The following is a 17,441-nucleotide window of genomic DNA, read 5'->3' on the forward strand; positions in this document are numbered from 1 at the left end:
GATTGAAGGGTATACTGAAGTGTTTTTTACCTATCTTCTAAGTCCTCTGTAGAAAATCATTTCAAAATAAGTAGTTAAATAAAAATAATAATTTGGAATTTCAGAAATTCAGCTAATATTTCTCCCAACTATACTAAATTGTTGGAGGCTTATAAAAATAAACACATTAGTACCTTTATCAATTTTCTCATTCTAGAAATATAAAGCAAAGAAGTGGAAAACATAGCTCACGATGGATTAGAATAATTATGTTATTCATTAGCACTGAATTATTTTTATAATAATACAAAGTTCTGTTTATAATCAAAATATACTTATCTAGGATACAATCTAAAAGTAACTCACAGGTTTATGAAAATAAAGTAAAGATTTTTTTAAATTATCAATTTAAATCAATAAGCATATAGTGAAATATATCACATGCTATTAGTGCTTTAAGCCCTGGAAAAAATAAAAAATAGAAACATAAAACCTATCCTCAAGAGTTTATATTTTATCCAGCTAAAAACTTTGTGTGCATAAATTAAAAACTAAAAAAAGTGGCATATGATTTAGTGCCCATATGTAAATTATCAGTTAGCCCTTTCCAATGGAAATCTGCAAGTTATACGTGTAATTTTTAATTTTCTAGTAGCTGCATTTTAAAAAGAAGAAACATGTGAAGTTAATTTTAGTAATATATTTTATTTAATCCAATATGTACAAAATATTATCTCAACATATAATCAACATTAAAAATTATATTTTACATAATTTATGCTATATTCTCCAAAATTGATGTGTAGTTTACCATTATGAAAAATTTCAACTCAGATCAGCTACATTTCAAGTGGGCAAGAAACACATAGAACCAGTGACTAACATTTTGCACAGAACAAAGTATAGCAAATAGATAATGATGGGAGAATTCTTTCATAATAATAGCACAATTGCAGTGTATGGTTTAGAAACTGCAACATATGAACCTTTTGTAAATTTAACGCAAGTTTCCCTTAGATTCATCATTCTGGGGATACAGAAAAGTTTTTATCGATAGCAATTACTCAAATTTGGTGAGATTGTTTTTCTCCTTTGCACTTCATGGGACAATTGCCAGCCACAAAATTCCCCTTCACCTCGGTATATTTTCAAAGTCTCCAGGGCTGTCTTGTCTGAGTTTACCACCAACCAATCCCCTTACCAACTTCAGCTGAAAAGCCATCTCAACTTACCATCACTGTCCAAAGCTGTATCTCCCAGGTCATCCCAAATCTTCAGCATAAGAATCTTAAATGGCCCAACATTCCAGCAACAACTCATTGTGCCCACACAGCGTCCTGCTCGGACATCTAGAAAATGCCCCTCTCTTAAACTTTGTCTTTTCTCACAAAACCAGCTCCTTCAGCTTCACCGAAAGCACCTCTCCAAGAGGCTCAGGTTTAATAGAGATGGGGAAGGAGACATATTACCTCCACAGCAATTGTCTCCAGTTCCCAGGCTTCCATGCGCAAACTTCCTCAGGCTTGCTGTAGCCCAAAACAAAAGTCCTTATGACAATCAACCCATAAAAATCAGGTTCTTCTTAGGCCCGTTTACTAGTTTTCAAAAGATGCCTAAGTCCTGTATTGTGCTAAGTGAAATGAGCTGGACAGAAGAAGCCAAATACCAAGTGATCTCCCTTATATGTAGAATCTACAAGAACAAAAGAGACAAAATTGAAACCGACTTAGAGATACAGAGAACAAATTGACTGAGGCCAGAGGGGAGGGATGTTGGGGGGCTGGGTGAAATAAGGTGATAGGAGTAAAGAAGTGCTAATTGGTACTTGACAAAATAGGCATGGGATGGAATTTGTGAAGCATAGGGAATGTAGTTAACAATCTTATCTAATAAAAGATTAATATGCAAATTGACCATCACTCCAAGACACAAGATGGCCGCCCGCATGTGGTCAAAGATGTTTCCCCCATGTGGACACAAGATGGCCTGCAAGGGAGGGAAGTTGTGGGAAGTTAGGGATGACCAGGCCTGCAGAGGAGGACAGTTGGGGACCCGGCCTGCAGAGGAGGACAGTTGGGGGACCCAGGCCTGCAGGGGAGAGCAGTTGGGAGCCAGCAGTCCTGGATTATAAGAGGGATGTCCAAACACCCATTTAGGCCCAATCCCAGTGGGTGGTCAGATATCTCTCAAGGGGTCCAATATTGGAGAGGGTGCAGGCTGAGTTGAGAGAGGACTCCTCCCCCATGCACAAATTTCATGCACCAGGTCTCTAGTATTGTTATAACTATGGTGCCAAGTGGGCACTTGGAGGGAACATTTTGTAACATATATGAATGTCTGTCCACTGTGCTGTACACCTGAAACTAATACAAAATAGTATTGAATGCAAAAAGAAAGAAAAAAAGAAAAGTTTTAAGTCCCAGCATTGGCCCCAATTCAGTAGAAAGCAAAGATCCCTGCCATATAAGGATTTACATGCAAGTTAAGGCAATTCAAACACCAAGACACATAGAAATATAGAAATATACATCTATGAAGAAAATATTTTTCTGAAACTTTTATATAAATGGGAAATGTGCACAATAATTCATATATATTAAGTGGATTATAGAATAGTAAGTGTTGGTTGAGCCTCTTCTGATTCAACTTTTCTAATTTTCCAGATGAATAAAGTGGCTTTTAGAGTATGATCCAGCAAAATTGAGATAAATGTCTATTTTTTAATATATCTGAAGGTCTTCCTACTTCTGGTTAGTGGGCTTTGCATTATACCAGCTGCCTAGGAAAGTTTGCTATTTTAAAGATTTGTATGGAGAATTATGGAAAAAAAAAATTGTGTGTATGTGTGTTGGGGAGGGGGGTGCTCTTTCTGTGAGTTATTTGATAGAGAAATAAAGAAAAAGAAATCCAGAAATTTGAAATAAGAAGCCTAAATTTAAGTCCCTGTTCCAAATCAACTGCATTCAGCATTTTATATGAGGAAAGAGTAAAGAAATAAAATGGAGTCACTATAGTCAAGCTGCCAGGTTATTAGCATAGGTACAATGAGACATAAGAAAAGAATTCTATTCTTGGTCTTACCAGCCTGGGAACTTTTTAACTTTTCAGTTTTGTATCAATATATCCTATCTAATAAAGAGAGATATACTAATTGACCATCATGCTCTCACAAAGATGGTGACCTACAGCCAATAAAAAGGGAATATGCTAACTGACTGCCACACCCTCAAAGATGGCAGCACCCACAGCCATAAGATGTTGGTGCACAGTCCCCTCAGCCCCACAGAGGTGCCTGCTTCCAGTCTCCTCAGCCCCCAGTCTCCTCAGCCCCCAGGGCAAGCCCGAGGTGCAAGCAAACCTCCAATGGCAGCTGCCTACCTGCCCAAGGCCACCCAAGACTCAGGTAACCAGGGCCAGCGGAGGCTTGTGCTGCTGGCAGTGTCAGCAGCAGAGGTGTGATGGGGGCATCGCCTTCCCCTAGTCGCCAGGTCACCTCCCACCCCTGAGGAGTCCCAGACTGTGAGAGGGGCCAGGCTGGGCTGAGGGACCCCCCCCCCCCACACACACACACCAGTACATGAATTTTCATGCACCGGGCCTCTAGTATATATATAACCTGAAGAACTTATAGAAGAATAGTCACATGTTCAGACCACCTGACATCCATTATCCAGACCACTGGACACCTGGAAGAATACAACCTCAGACCAATTTAGAGCCTAAGAATGCAGGACTGATTCTTCTTAAAAAAAAAAAAAAAAAAAAAAAAAATGTAGTTTTTACCACAAGGACTTTAAGTTTTTCTTTCTTCTTTGGAATATTCTGGGCATTGCCTAGTTGTGTTTTTTATCTGTAAATCCTAATACACTTGAATAAACCTTTGCCATTTATTTTTAACCAAAGCCCCCTGACTCTGTGGTTGGTGGACACAGACATGGCACAAAGCAAAGTGACTCCATTCTTGCTTGTATTTCTTTTGTCTTATTCCAGACATGGTTGAGGGCTAACAATAAAATTATTGGTTATTTTCTATTTATACTCCTACATGGAGTATAAAATATGGATTCTTAGGGCATTTTAAAAAGGATTTATAATTTCTTCCTTAAAATATTTGTTTTCTTGTTCAATCATTCAATCATTACAACAAATGCTTGTCTAGCATCTAAAATGTAATAAGCACTAATCTAGTTTCCAGGGATACAGAGTACAAAAGACATTTCCTTATCTCTTATAAAGACAAGAAGTGACATAAAAACCAAGAAGACAAAGACATAAGCCTGCCCGGTGTTGAGTACGGGAGGGTCAAGGTTGCATTCTCAGTCAAGGGCACACAGCTAGATTGCAGGTTCAATCCCACTAATGTTTCTCTCTCTCTTCCTTCCACTCTCTCTAAAAGTCAATGGGAAAAAAATATCCTCTGGTGAGGTTGAACAACAATAACAAAAAGACAAGGCTATAAAGGACTAAAAGACAAGAAGAGAAACAATTTCAATATTGCCTACGGTAAAGGTGCACATAGAGGAGATTCCTAACCCAGAGAAAACTACCTAAAGCCAAAACATTAATTGAGTTGGAATTAGGTAGAAAAAGGGTGGTGAAGGAAGTGGAGAGATGAAGAACGTCAAGGTGAAGAGTCAGAATGGAAAGCTCATTAGAAGACTCAGAGGTAAAAGAGGACATGTTCAACTTGAGAGTTTCAGGGAGAAGGTGCCAGGAGTTGAGGCAGGGGAGATATACTGTACATGAGCCACATCAAGAAAGGCCTTAAAGAAAGTCAGCGACCTGGACTTGATTGTGCAGGGAATGGAAGATATTGAAGGAGTTTTGAGTAGCTTGTGAAAAGACCTGACTTGCATATCAGAAAGATCCTGACTGTAGAGATTAATATGAATCAGAGGAAGAAATAAAAGCATTTTTAGAACCAGATGTTCTTTTCAGTCCCCTTTTCCCAAGGGAGAATATTTAAATTCATGATGCCTGCAACTGGACTTTTTAATTTTTTTCCAAAATCTACCTATTCTTCACTCTCTCTTTTTATTGCCATTTATTTTTCTCTTCCACTATCTAACCACTATCTCTTTCTCTTCCCTTACCTTACATTCCTTTATCTCAGTGGTGGGCAAACTGCGGCTCGCAAGCCACATGTGGCTCTTTGGCCCCTTGAGTGTGACTTTCCCACAAAATACCATGTGCGGGCGCTCTCGTACAGTGTGATTGAAACTTCATGGCCCATGTGCAGAAGTCAGTTTTTGGCTCTCAAAAGAAATTTCAGAAGTTGTACTGTTGATATTTGGTTCTGTTGACTAATGAGTTTGCCAACCACTGCTTTACCTTAAGCCTTTACATTCAATATATCGCCAAATCCTGGTGATTCTCTTCCTATTCTATTTTCTACAGCCATCTTCTCCTTCAAATTCTCAATGCCACATTTCTAATCTCTTTCACACACTACAATAGTTTTATAATGAGGCACAGAATCTGCACTATATAATCTATTTAAGGATGTTTTATAAATAAAACCTACTTACTAATAAATTTTCTTAAAGCACAAATTTGATCATGTAAATTCCTTGCTCAAACCATTAATGGTTCTCCATTGTCTGCTGAATAATCAGACCCCAATGTATTTCAGTGTCATTGCTCAACACTTCTCTACTGGTACATGACTAACTTCCCTCCTAAGCAGGATTTCAACACGGTCATTATGTGATTACCCTACTCTTTCCATCCTCCAAAGGTTTGTCCATATTGCTCACTCAACCCAAAACCTCCCTGACTCATTCTGCTAACTAGCTTTTCAGAACTGTCTGGTTTTAATATTACCTTTTCTACAAAGACTTCCCTAGTGTCCTACAGGGAACTTCCACGGCAGGTTGTGTGTGTGTGTGTGTGTGTGTGTGTGTGTGTGTGTGTGTATGTGTGTGTGTGTGTGTTTAAAGATCTCACTTAGGGCATTGATTCCCAAAAGCCAATCCACAAGCATACTATTGATGACAAACTTTTCTGCTGTCCTTGATTAAATGAGATAAATAAGAACCATGTGGCAACTTTTTGTAAAGATGAATTTATTTTGCCCAATTGGTATAGCTCAGTGGTGGAGCATTGACCTATGAATCAGGAGGTCATGGTTTGATTCCCGGTCAGAGCACATGCCCAGGGTTGCAGACTGCATCCCCACCAGGGCCCTGAAGGAAGCAGCCAATCAATGATTCTCAGCATTGATGTTTCTATCTCTCTCTCTCCCTCTCCCTTCCTCTCTGAAATCAATAAAAATATACTTTTTTAAAAAGACAAATTTATTTTGTTTAAACAGTTGACCATTATTCTGATATGTCCATCCTAACTTTTAATATTAAAATACTTTGTTTCTTCAATGACAGGTTTTTTAAAATTCCTTTTGGTAAAAATAAAAGCTGGTAATCTTGTTTATCATCTATATTTTTAAAAATATATTTTTAATGAGTTCAGAGAGGAAGAAGGAGGGAGAGAGGAAGAGAGAGAGAGAGAGAGAGAGAGAGAGAGAGAGAGAGAGAGAGAGAGAGAGAGAGAGAAATACCAATGATGACAGAGAATCATTGATTAGCTGCCTCCTGCATGCCTGGGGATCGAATCTGCAACCTGGGCATGTGTCTTTGACTGGAATCAAACTCATGACCCTTCATTACAGAGGCCCATGCTCTATCCACTGAGCCAAACCAGCTAGGGCTATCATCTACATTTTTTAAGGAAAATTTCATTGACCTATGAAATCTAAAAGTCTTCATATCACACTTGACCTTATATGATCAAATGTTTTGTGGTGTTTTTTTTTTTTCCTTCAAATCCCTTCCCCTAATGGACCCGGACCAGTGATTATTACTCCATGAGATTCTTTGCAAAGGTACTATATAAAATACAAAGTAGAAAGATGTTTGTATCTCATAATCTCTTGAACTGGATGGTTAACCACGGTGGACATGGCAATGAGTCACCCAGATCCTCCTTCCAGGACTGGTTCCCCCAGCTGCTGGGAGGCCTCTTGACAGATAGCTTTCAGCTGCCAGCCCCTTCAAGGATTGCTCTGACTAGAGGAAGCCACCTCGCCTAAAGTAATGCCCCTTTATTGATTGTTCATATCCAATGACGCATTGATGCTTTCTTGGGAATCTCTGAAAGGCCATTTTGGCTCCAGAGGTTTTCCCGAAATGAGCCCAAACTGTTGTTGGTTCTACATCACAATTCATTCATTTTCTCCTTCTGCCTACTCCTGCTTCCTTCCCCCTCTTCAATAGGTGTAGGTCCCACAGACACTCCTGTAACCTAAACACTAAAATTCTATCTCGGGCTGAAACCGGTTTGGCTCAATGGATAGAGCGTCGGCTTGGGGACTGAGGGGTCCCGGGTTCGATTCCGGTCAAGGGCATGTACCTTGGTTGCGGGCATATCCCCAGTAGGGGGTGTGCAAGAGGCAGCTGATCGATGACTCTCTCTCATCGATGTTTCTAACTCTCTATCTCTCTCCCTTCCTCTCTGTACAAAATCAATAAAATATATTTTTTAAAAAAGATAATCCAACTATAGAATACTAATAAAAGATAACTGCAATCTATCTTTAATAAATAAATAAATACATAAATAAATAAATAAATAAATAAACAAACAAACAAAATTCTATCTCGGGGTTCTTTTCCTATAAAAACTAACCTATTCCTTAACGCTTTGAAATCCCAAACTATGTTAGCAATCTTTGTACCCTCCCAAAAGCCTTACTGTGTATCTTCAAATATCAGATACTTAAAGCCATAAGGAAAGCTAATTAAGGTAAACACTTTAAAATAAACCCATAATTCTCCTTGGACGGGAAAAAAGGATAAAACAGACATAGGTAATAAACTAATCTTGTGTTTCTTTTCCTGTTACTATATCATAGAAATTCTACTTCAGTATTGATAAATTCTTATACTGAGTGAGTAAACTTACTTAAGAAACAGGATCTAAAAGGTTAAAATTATATAATATCCAACAAGAAAGTTTCATGGGTCTCTAAACAAGAATGCACTTTAGCACACAAAAAGGAAATCATTAAAAGAATGAGGAAGCTCATAAAGACTTCGCACAGGACGGAAACAAGGGCAACAGGAACTAATGGACAATCTCAGCTATGAATCTCCTCAGAATGATTCAGTTCCTGTTTTGCTTCTAGAGTAACTAACTCCTCTTGAAGCTCAGATTTCAGGGAGGAATTGTTTGATGGTCTGGCTTAGCTCACATGCCTACCTGTTCACTGATGGCAGGATACCTAGATTTACCATCCTACTAAGACCGCCTATGTAGGAAAAGATGTAGCTCCTCAACTGACAACTGCAGCGCTATTACTGAAATCAGGGTGGTAAACTCTGATTAATTCACCTCTCTTACACAAGTCTGTCACATGACATGAACAAAAGCCATCCTGAGAAACCAAGAGTCTCGGGATGAATCAAAGAACCATTGCTCAATAAATGCACTATAGTTTCATATATGCAAGTGTGTAAATAAGTGGAACTATATTAATAGATGAGTATTTATCTTAAACAAACCAGAAAATGGGAAACGTTGATGCTTAAATTACATCAGTTAAACCTACAAAAATAAAATGAGGGCATATTTCTTGAATTATTGTTGGATCATTATTCAATTTTTGGTTGTTGTTAATGCTCAGCCAAGGTTATTTTTTCCATTGATTTTTAAACAGAGTAAAAGGGAAGCAAGGAGAGGGAAACAGGGAGAGAGAGAGACACTTTGATTGGTAGCCTCCCACATTCTCCCTGACCTGGGTCCAGGGATGAAGCCTGCAACCCAGGTACAAGTCTTTTTGACAGGGAATCAAACCTGAGACCTTTCAGTTTGAGTGCCAACACTCTAACCACTGAGCAACATCGGCCAGGGCAATATTTTTTTTATAATGAAAATTTGATTTAAGTATATGCTATTTTTATTATAGTGATGTAATCTTTATAACACTTAATATTCTGGATGTATTAAGTGGCTAGTATAAAATTACTTATATCTTATTTCTTTAAAGTGAACCTTAATTGTACATGCTTTGTTCTTTTTCTATTGAATTTATTTACATACCTTTGTGGAAGAGTTGTCCAGTTAAATCTAAATTGCTTATAAATAACAAATAATTTTTTAGTATGAGCAGTTTCAGATATTGCATGTGATGCACTTACTATACTAAAAATGACTCATTGTTTTTCTGAAACTCATTATCACTTGTTGTCTTGCCTTCTCCTCTACACACACCTCCCTCTGTCCCCCGCATATCTGGCAATCCTACTTTATGGTATACACTTGATGTTTTTTCCTACTTAGCACTCATTTTCCCTACCACTGGCATGTTAGTCAGTTCAAGCTGCTATAACAAAATACCTTAGATGGGTGGTTTATAAGCAACAAAAATGTATTTCTCATTCTTTGGAGACTAGTCAGAAATGGGTGCCAGCATGCTTGAGTTTGGGAAAGGCCCTCTTTTTGGTAGCAGAGTGTTGACTTCCCGTTTTATTCTCACCTGGCAGAAAGAGGGCTAGCGAGCTCCCTGGAGTCCCTTTCATAAGGGCACTAGGGCACTGGTCTCATTCATGAGGGTCCCTTTCTCATGACATAACTTCCTCCCAAAGACCCCAATTCCAAATACCGTCACGTTGTGTGGGGATTAGGATTTCAATTTATGCGCCTGAGGCAGAGGACACAAACACTGAGTCGACTGCAGCTGGTTAGCACACCCCTTTTGCTTTAGAAACTGTCTACCTCACCGGGACCGGTTTGGCTCAGTGGATAGAGCGTCGGCCTGTGGGTTCCATTCCGGTCAAGGGCATGTACCTTGGTTGCGGGCACATCCCCAGTAGGGGGTGTGCAAGAGGCAGCTGATTGATGATTCTCTCTCATCGATGTTTCTAACTCTCTGTCCCTCTCTCTTCCTCTCTGAAAAATCAATAAAATATATTTTAAAAAGAAAAAAAAAAAAGAAACTGTCTACCTGCAAGAATAGATGATGTGGGTGGAACTGGCCCATCTCTCCCAGATGCGTGATATAAACGTTACCAATCAAAAGACTGCAAACTCCGTGCCACAGTGACTGGTTAAGAAATGAGTACATGATGCCGGTCAGGGCAGTGAGAACCAGACATAAAACTTTTGCTCTAGTTGTAGGAGAGAGAAGCTTGTTTGCTTTTTGCTGAAATTATTGCTGGTAGGTGATAAGATCTGGGGCTACAGGGAGAAGGACATAGAGAGAGCCTACCCAAGAGTCATGGCTACAGGATTCAAAAAAGCTGAAAAGTGAAGAATGAAAGGCTGGGACCTACTGATTATTGAGCCCTGGATCCACTAAGAGGTCTATCTTGGACTTTCAGTTATGACAACCAATAGACCCAATTAATTACTGTTATTATTTACATAAGTTAATTTGCATTTGATTTCCGCCAGCTGCAGTTAAAAGTTCCTCTTAGCAAAGATATTTTGAGGCAACAAAAGGCATATATAATAAAGGTATTAAATAGAAAATTAACCAAATATAGGGGAGCAATAGAAGCCAGTCTTAAAGGTTAATACAGTCCAACGTTTTTCCGTGTATGATATGTATGCCACTGATAGTATGTGAGATTGTTTTATATTTATTTTAATGTGAATTAAAAATATATCAAGCACATCAAACTCAACTCATCTTTAAAAAAACAATTGTTAAGTTAAAAATGATTTTATTAAAAGTAGAATATAAATTCTTCTAGAAGTATGAGGAAATGGCAGACATCATGAAGGTCTAATGCAAATGTATGAAATTTTGAAAGAGTTGACATAGTTGATATGATTGATCATCAGATGCTGCTCTGAGTTTGCTAGCAGGCTGAGGTGGAGCAGGTGGGCCAGGTGGAGGTGTGGGAGAGAAAGCATTTTGCAGCTATCATGAGAAAAGAGGCATTATGCCAGTGCTCTGAAGAGCCTATTCTCTGCAACTAGATTCCAACCAAAATTTCTCATTTAGCACTTTTTTATAGAGAAACTGTTAACTTGTGTTACTTAAGAAATATATACTGAACAATAGTTTTACGATCAATATAAAAGTGAATTTGTAATATTTTTTTCTTGCTCTTCTATTAAACTCGCAAGGTGTTTTTTTAAAAAAAAAAAAACTATAACAGTGCATTTGATTCTATAAGAATTCTTAAGTTAATAAGCACATCCATACAACTTTCCAGGGATCTAAGTTAATGCAAAACTTAGGATAAAAGTTAGGATACCCAGGGTTTTCAATGGAGAACATTTCCATTGACAACTTTTCTTAAATCCCACATCTCTTACTGGGTTTTTGAGAGTGGCTGAATAGCAAAAAATTATGGTTTGTGCTCTCTGAGATGGTTTTGGAGTACTGGTGTTCTACATTTTTAATTGAGGGCAGAGGCAACAATTATTGAACAACAAAAAAGTATTTTTGTTATTCAAAGAGTTATATAGCAACTACAATTAGGAACCTTCTATTTGGGGAGAGTAGGTAAGATAGGAACATAATGTCCCTCAGAACATAATATGTTATTAAAAATCCAAATTGAGTAGGCCTTTTCAATTAGGAACTAAAGGAATAGAAATTGGAGAGTGGAAAATAAGAATCTATTTGTTGAAGAAAGAATAAGTAGTATAATGGAATAACAGCAACAAGCAAATGAGAGAAACATCAGGAATAGGGCTTGGAAAGCATATCTTTAGAAAGAATTCAAATAACTTCAGGAAGCGTGAAATGATAAAAAATGAAACCTGATGAACATGAGAAAGTAACAGAACATACCCAGAGAATCAACTGTCTTGAGACAATGTTTTGCTGTAGTAAGGAAATAGGAAGAGTATATTGTTTACTATTTTTAGGTATGAAATATTTTCAGTCCTAGCCTTCATTAAAATAAAAATGAAGACTAAGATAAAAACTTGCACTATTATGGGAGTGAATGATTGTTGTTTCATTGTTGTTTAAAGTTGTTTCCTTAAGCCATAGTTTATGTTAATTTAAACATTTTAAAGTTATTTTTTCTTTTACTTACATAAATATTTCCCACCAAATGGATTAATTTTGAAAAGACAAACTATTTCATTAGCATATATGAACTGGCTATATTACTTCTGGAAAAAAATTATGAAAAGAAGGGAATGAAGGGTAAAATATGAGAGTCAGAGACCAGAAGTCCCTTTCTCACCACATTTCCCATAGAATGAACAGGTACCCCATACCCTTGGCATGCAAAAATCCCTAATATATTGTACCCCGAAAAAACTGTATATTGTCAATTTCTCACTTTACTTCTACTGACATGTCCCTCTACCCTACCCCTGTCCCAGCTTGATTAGACAACAAGACTGTTCTACATAGGCGATAGCTTCTCTTGGTTATCATCTTCTTCACCTCAGTGACAATTTACTTCATCATTTGTAGCTTTGTTAATTCCAGAGAAATAAAATCCAAGAACTTCCAGAAAAATCTATATTAATTGTTTCTTTGACAAATCGACATTTTAAAATTAATATATAGTTTGAAGGGTGAATAAAATGTAAAACGTTTTGCTTATAAGTCTTTAAAGTTGCATTTTGTAGTAGAATAACCTGGGCAAAAGTAGGTTTACAGTTTTTCCTATAGCTTGATTTGGGGCACAGACAGAAGAGATGAGAAGATATGGATAAAGAGTTAATAGGAGTAAAATTGACCGGATATGGTGACTGGAGATTAGAGGGCAAAGCAGTGTGAGAGACAGAACAGGGTGGTTTTGTGGCTTCTGATTGGCAAAGAGTAAATGGCAGTGCTATTTGCTAAGATAGAGAACACCGGAAGAGGAAAGATTTGCAACAAAGATCATGAGTTCAGACGCATGCACGATGACTTTGAGAGGCTTATCAGTTGGCGCTCTAGATCTAGAGATTTGTGATTCACAAAGTGACAGTAAGAGCCACAGACATAGTGTCATTATGGGTATAAAGGCTCTCTGTCAAAAGACCTTGGTTGAATCTGGTTCTCTCACTCACCTTGTGCAAGTTGTCTACATCTGAAAAATGATGATAATAATACCTCCCATTAAGCAAGGAAGAATTAAATGAGAATGTATCTATACCACACAACAAGGTAATAAGTGCTTAGCAAATGCTAGTTTATACACTGAGTGGCCAGATTATTATGATCTCTGAATGCATAATAATCGGGCCACTCAGTGTATATCCTATATAATAAAGGCTAATATGCAAATTGTCCCGGTCAACCACTCATGTCCCCTCCTCCTGGCCAGGCTGGCCAGCCCCAACCCATGCACGAATTCATGCACCGGGTCTCTAATTTATATATATTCAGAAATCATAATAATCTGGCCTCTCAGTATATATTCTTATGAGTAGGATTAACAAATTAGATTTGATCTATTCACCAAATCTTGTTAGGATTCCTAATATATTCAATGCCAAAGAAAAGAACAAAATGATAAAACTTTGAGTGGATCAATATGAAAGCTGCAGAGCCCACAGATAAAATGAGTGGGTGAGTGATCACATAAGTAGGTGAAACAGAGCATCTTAATTGATGGTAGAGGGCCTTCAAAGAAGAGAAAATGTCAAATTCCACCAATATGCCATAACTAATCAATGTTTTGGGGATTTAATAGTTACTGAGTCATTAGGGAACTTAATCATTGAAATGTTGCTTGATGAGTGAAAGAGAAAGAAACAATGAGTGTAGATTACTCTTTTTAAAGCTTGACTGCGAGGAGAAGAGATACATGTTGGCGGCTAAACAGTCAAGGTAGTTTTAATTTGAGAGATAGTTGAGCAGATTTATACATTGATCAGAAGAAGACAATATAGAAAAAATATTTATAATATAGAAAAGGTAAATCATTAATGGAGCAAGTTTACAGAGACCTGCCAAGCACAGCAAAGCAAACTTTAGAAAAGACAAAGTTCGGTGCCTCAGTGAGCACAGATAACCAGAGCTAATGGGTGCTTGATAACATTCTAAATTCAATGATTCTTATAAGAAATTTACAATAAAATAACCAGTGATTTTCTTTTTATAAGTTATTTTAGTGGTCACCCCTATCTCATTATAAAGTATTTAAGATACTGTAACCCATAAATCATTAATTCAGCAATTCTGAACACATAACTATCCAAGATAGTTTTTAAAATAAATTTTTTGTTGATTTCAGAGGTGAAGGGAGGGGGAAAAAGAGAAATATCAATGATGATGGAATCGTTGATCTGTTGCTTCCCGTATGCCCCTACTGTGACTCAAGGCTGCAACCAACCCAGGCATGTACCCTGACCGTGATGATAGAATCCTGACCTCCTGGTTCATACATAGATCAGTGCTCAACCACTGATCAACACTGGTCAGACTTTTTTTTTTTTTTTTTAATTATCACAGAATGCCCCTATCAGGCTATGCTCTGAGATAGGAATTCATAGACTAGTTTGTCATTCTCCCTGGTTACTTTATCCATTGTTTTCTAACAGTTTTTGAATTTCTCATACCTTTATTTGATGTCAAAAAAAAATACGCAGTTACCTAGAGCAAGGGTCAGCAAACTTCCTCTCGGGAGGACCAGATAGTAAATATTTGAGGCTTTGTGGGTCATACAGTTTCTGTTGCAAATTTCAGCTCTGTCATTGTAGCATGAAAGCAGGCAGAGACAATACTTAAAATAATGAACATGGCTTTGTTTCAATAAAATTTTATTTACCAAAATGGGTAACAGACCAGATTGAGCCCCAGCCATAGTTTGCAGACCTCTGCCCTAAAGCATTTTCTAATCTCAATAGAAGCTAGATTTTTATTTATTTTTATTTTCCAATTACAGTTAAAATATAATATCATATTGACATTTATATAAATTATGGATTGATGACCCTAATAAGCCTAGTACCCATCTAACACCATACATAATTACTACAATACTAGAGGCTCTGTGCATGAATTTGTGCATGGTGGGGTCCCTTGGCATGGCCAGTGATTGGGGCTGATTGGGGCCAATCAGGACCAACTGGCCAGGGGGAGGCACCGACGGAGGTTGGCCAGCCACAGGAGGTTGGCTATGGGAGTGCACTGACCACCAGGGGGCAGCTCCTGCATTGAGCGTCTGCCCCCTGGTAGTCAGTGCACATCATAGTGACCAGTTGATTGGTGGTTCAGTCAACCAATCATAACTGTCGCTTAGGCTTTAATCTATATATAATAATTCCCTATTCTCATCCCCATGACTATTTTGTTGTTGTTGTTAATCCTCACTCAAGGATATTTTTTCCCATCCATTTTTAGAGAGAGCAGAAGGGAGGGAGAGAGACAGTCAGAGAAACATCAATGTGAGAGAGACACATTGATTGGTTGCCTCCCACACATGCCCCCACAGGGGCCAGGAATCGAACCTGTGACCCTTCAGTCTTTGGACCAACATTCCAACCACTGAGAAAAACCAGCCAGGGCTTCCCATGACTATTTTTGTAAGTGAAAATTTGTACTTCTTAATCCCTTCACCTTTTTCACCTAGCCCTCCAGCTCTGCTCTCATCTGGCAACCATCAATTTGTTCTCTGAATCTATTGGTTTGTTTACTTTGATTTTTTTTATTCCACATGTAAGAAATCATATGCTTTTTGTCTTTCTCTGTCTCTGTCTGACTTATTTCACTTAGCATAATACCCACTAGGTCCATTCATGTTGTCACAATGGCAATAATTCATTCTTTATTAACACACCTTCTTTATCCACTCTTTTAAGTAGAATCTAAATGTTAATAATCAGGGACTGTAATATAATGCTATTTCACTGCTATTGCCATCTTGAATATGAATGGCAGCTTCACTATATCTTGTCTCATCACAGCCAGATAACCAATTCCAAATAATATAATCTCCCTAAAGATCTGTTGCTTTCAAACATCTTCATGGTACAAAATTCAGACTTTTTCTGGTTCCAGAAACTGATCCTGGAAAACTAAAGCAAAAGGAAATTTATTGGAAGAATATTGTTGGGCTCATGGGTTGGCTCATTTCTCAAGCAAAGGTCATCTCTCTTAGATCATCTTCCCATTCTATTTGATATCGTGCTACTTCCCAGCATAAAATAACATCACGGTGAAATGGCCTGAGATTAGGAAGTTTCCAGCATTCTAAGTGCCTTGGTCAGATAAATGAATGCTTGGGGAGATAGATACAACTACCAAATACAGGAGCCTGATAATTCAGAGATGCTTTCGGGGGACATGCACAAATACCTCCTTTAAAATGAAGGACAGGTTGCTATTCCTTTTGTGTCTCTTTGGATGCTAATGTCTATAGATATGAGTGCTTTGTTCCCATCTACTTATCCAATTATCTCAGAACTATGTTGGAGCAGAACCAAGAGTAAAAGAAGTTTTTCTAGTAAATATGGGCTGAGGTGAAGTTGTTTGTCAACTTCATGATGCAGCAAATCCCATGGTGCTTGGAAAACCTGAGGAACACTGGGTTGTTGTCTGTGTCTGCATTAAAACAGGAAATTGTGACAGGATGACACATTCGCCTTATGTGTCAGATCCTTAACATGTGTATACGTGTAGATACTATCATTACATAGGAACTGAGTCAACATACCAAGTCAGTTTTAATGCTTATTGATGAGTTTTCCTCCTTCATAGATTCAAGTCCCAGTCTAACTGAACATACTTTAAGCATGCAACAGCTTCAGTATGAAGAGTACCCAAGGGGGAAGAAAAGTACTGATATTCCACTGTTTAGATCTTCATGACTATCTGAAAGGCGAAGAAATGGAAATGCAAGAAAGAAAATATGTAACAATTTCATCAGATTAGTTTTACATGTTAACTTAATCAAAGATCCTTCTGTTGCAGGCAATAGAAACCCCCTAGAATAAGCCAAAAAATGGGAATTTACACAGGATAATGGAGTATTTCTCAGAATCTCAGAACAGGGAGTGAAACTGGCACCTCAAAAGATGGAAACTAGTAGGGGGAAAGCTAGTAGGATGCAGGCTACTTTTCCTATGTCTCTCTCTGTGGGGGGTGGGGGGGAGCGGAGGGAAGGAACGGGGAGAAGGGTCACATGTCTCCCATCTATGCCTCTCTCTGTAATCTGCTACATTTGGATTTCTTTCTGAGAATTTTTATCTTTTGTGCACACAGTAGAAAATGCCCACCCCACATTGTTTGTGTTTATATGTCTTTAGTTCATGCAGTTAGCATACACAAACATTTAGAGCGCATGGTTCTCAGATCTCAGGAGACAAATTCAATTGGTCTAGCAGACAGTAGGTATTCTCTCCCCGACCAATCGGCTATGGCCAGAAGGCAAGGACACAAAATAAACCTGGTAAATGTGGCTGCCACTACTCAGGGGCATGAACATCAGATTTTGTGGAAGAGGAGGTATGTGTTACAGGAAAATAAAGGAGAATAAAGATGACATGTGGAATCCAGTTAT

This window comes from Pipistrellus hanaki, assembly GCF_964339955.1.
Source record: "Pipistrellus hanaki genome assembly, chromosome: 10".
In the NCBI taxonomy this organism is placed as follows: Eukaryota; Metazoa; Chordata; class Mammalia; order Chiroptera; family Vespertilionidae; genus Pipistrellus; species Pipistrellus hanaki.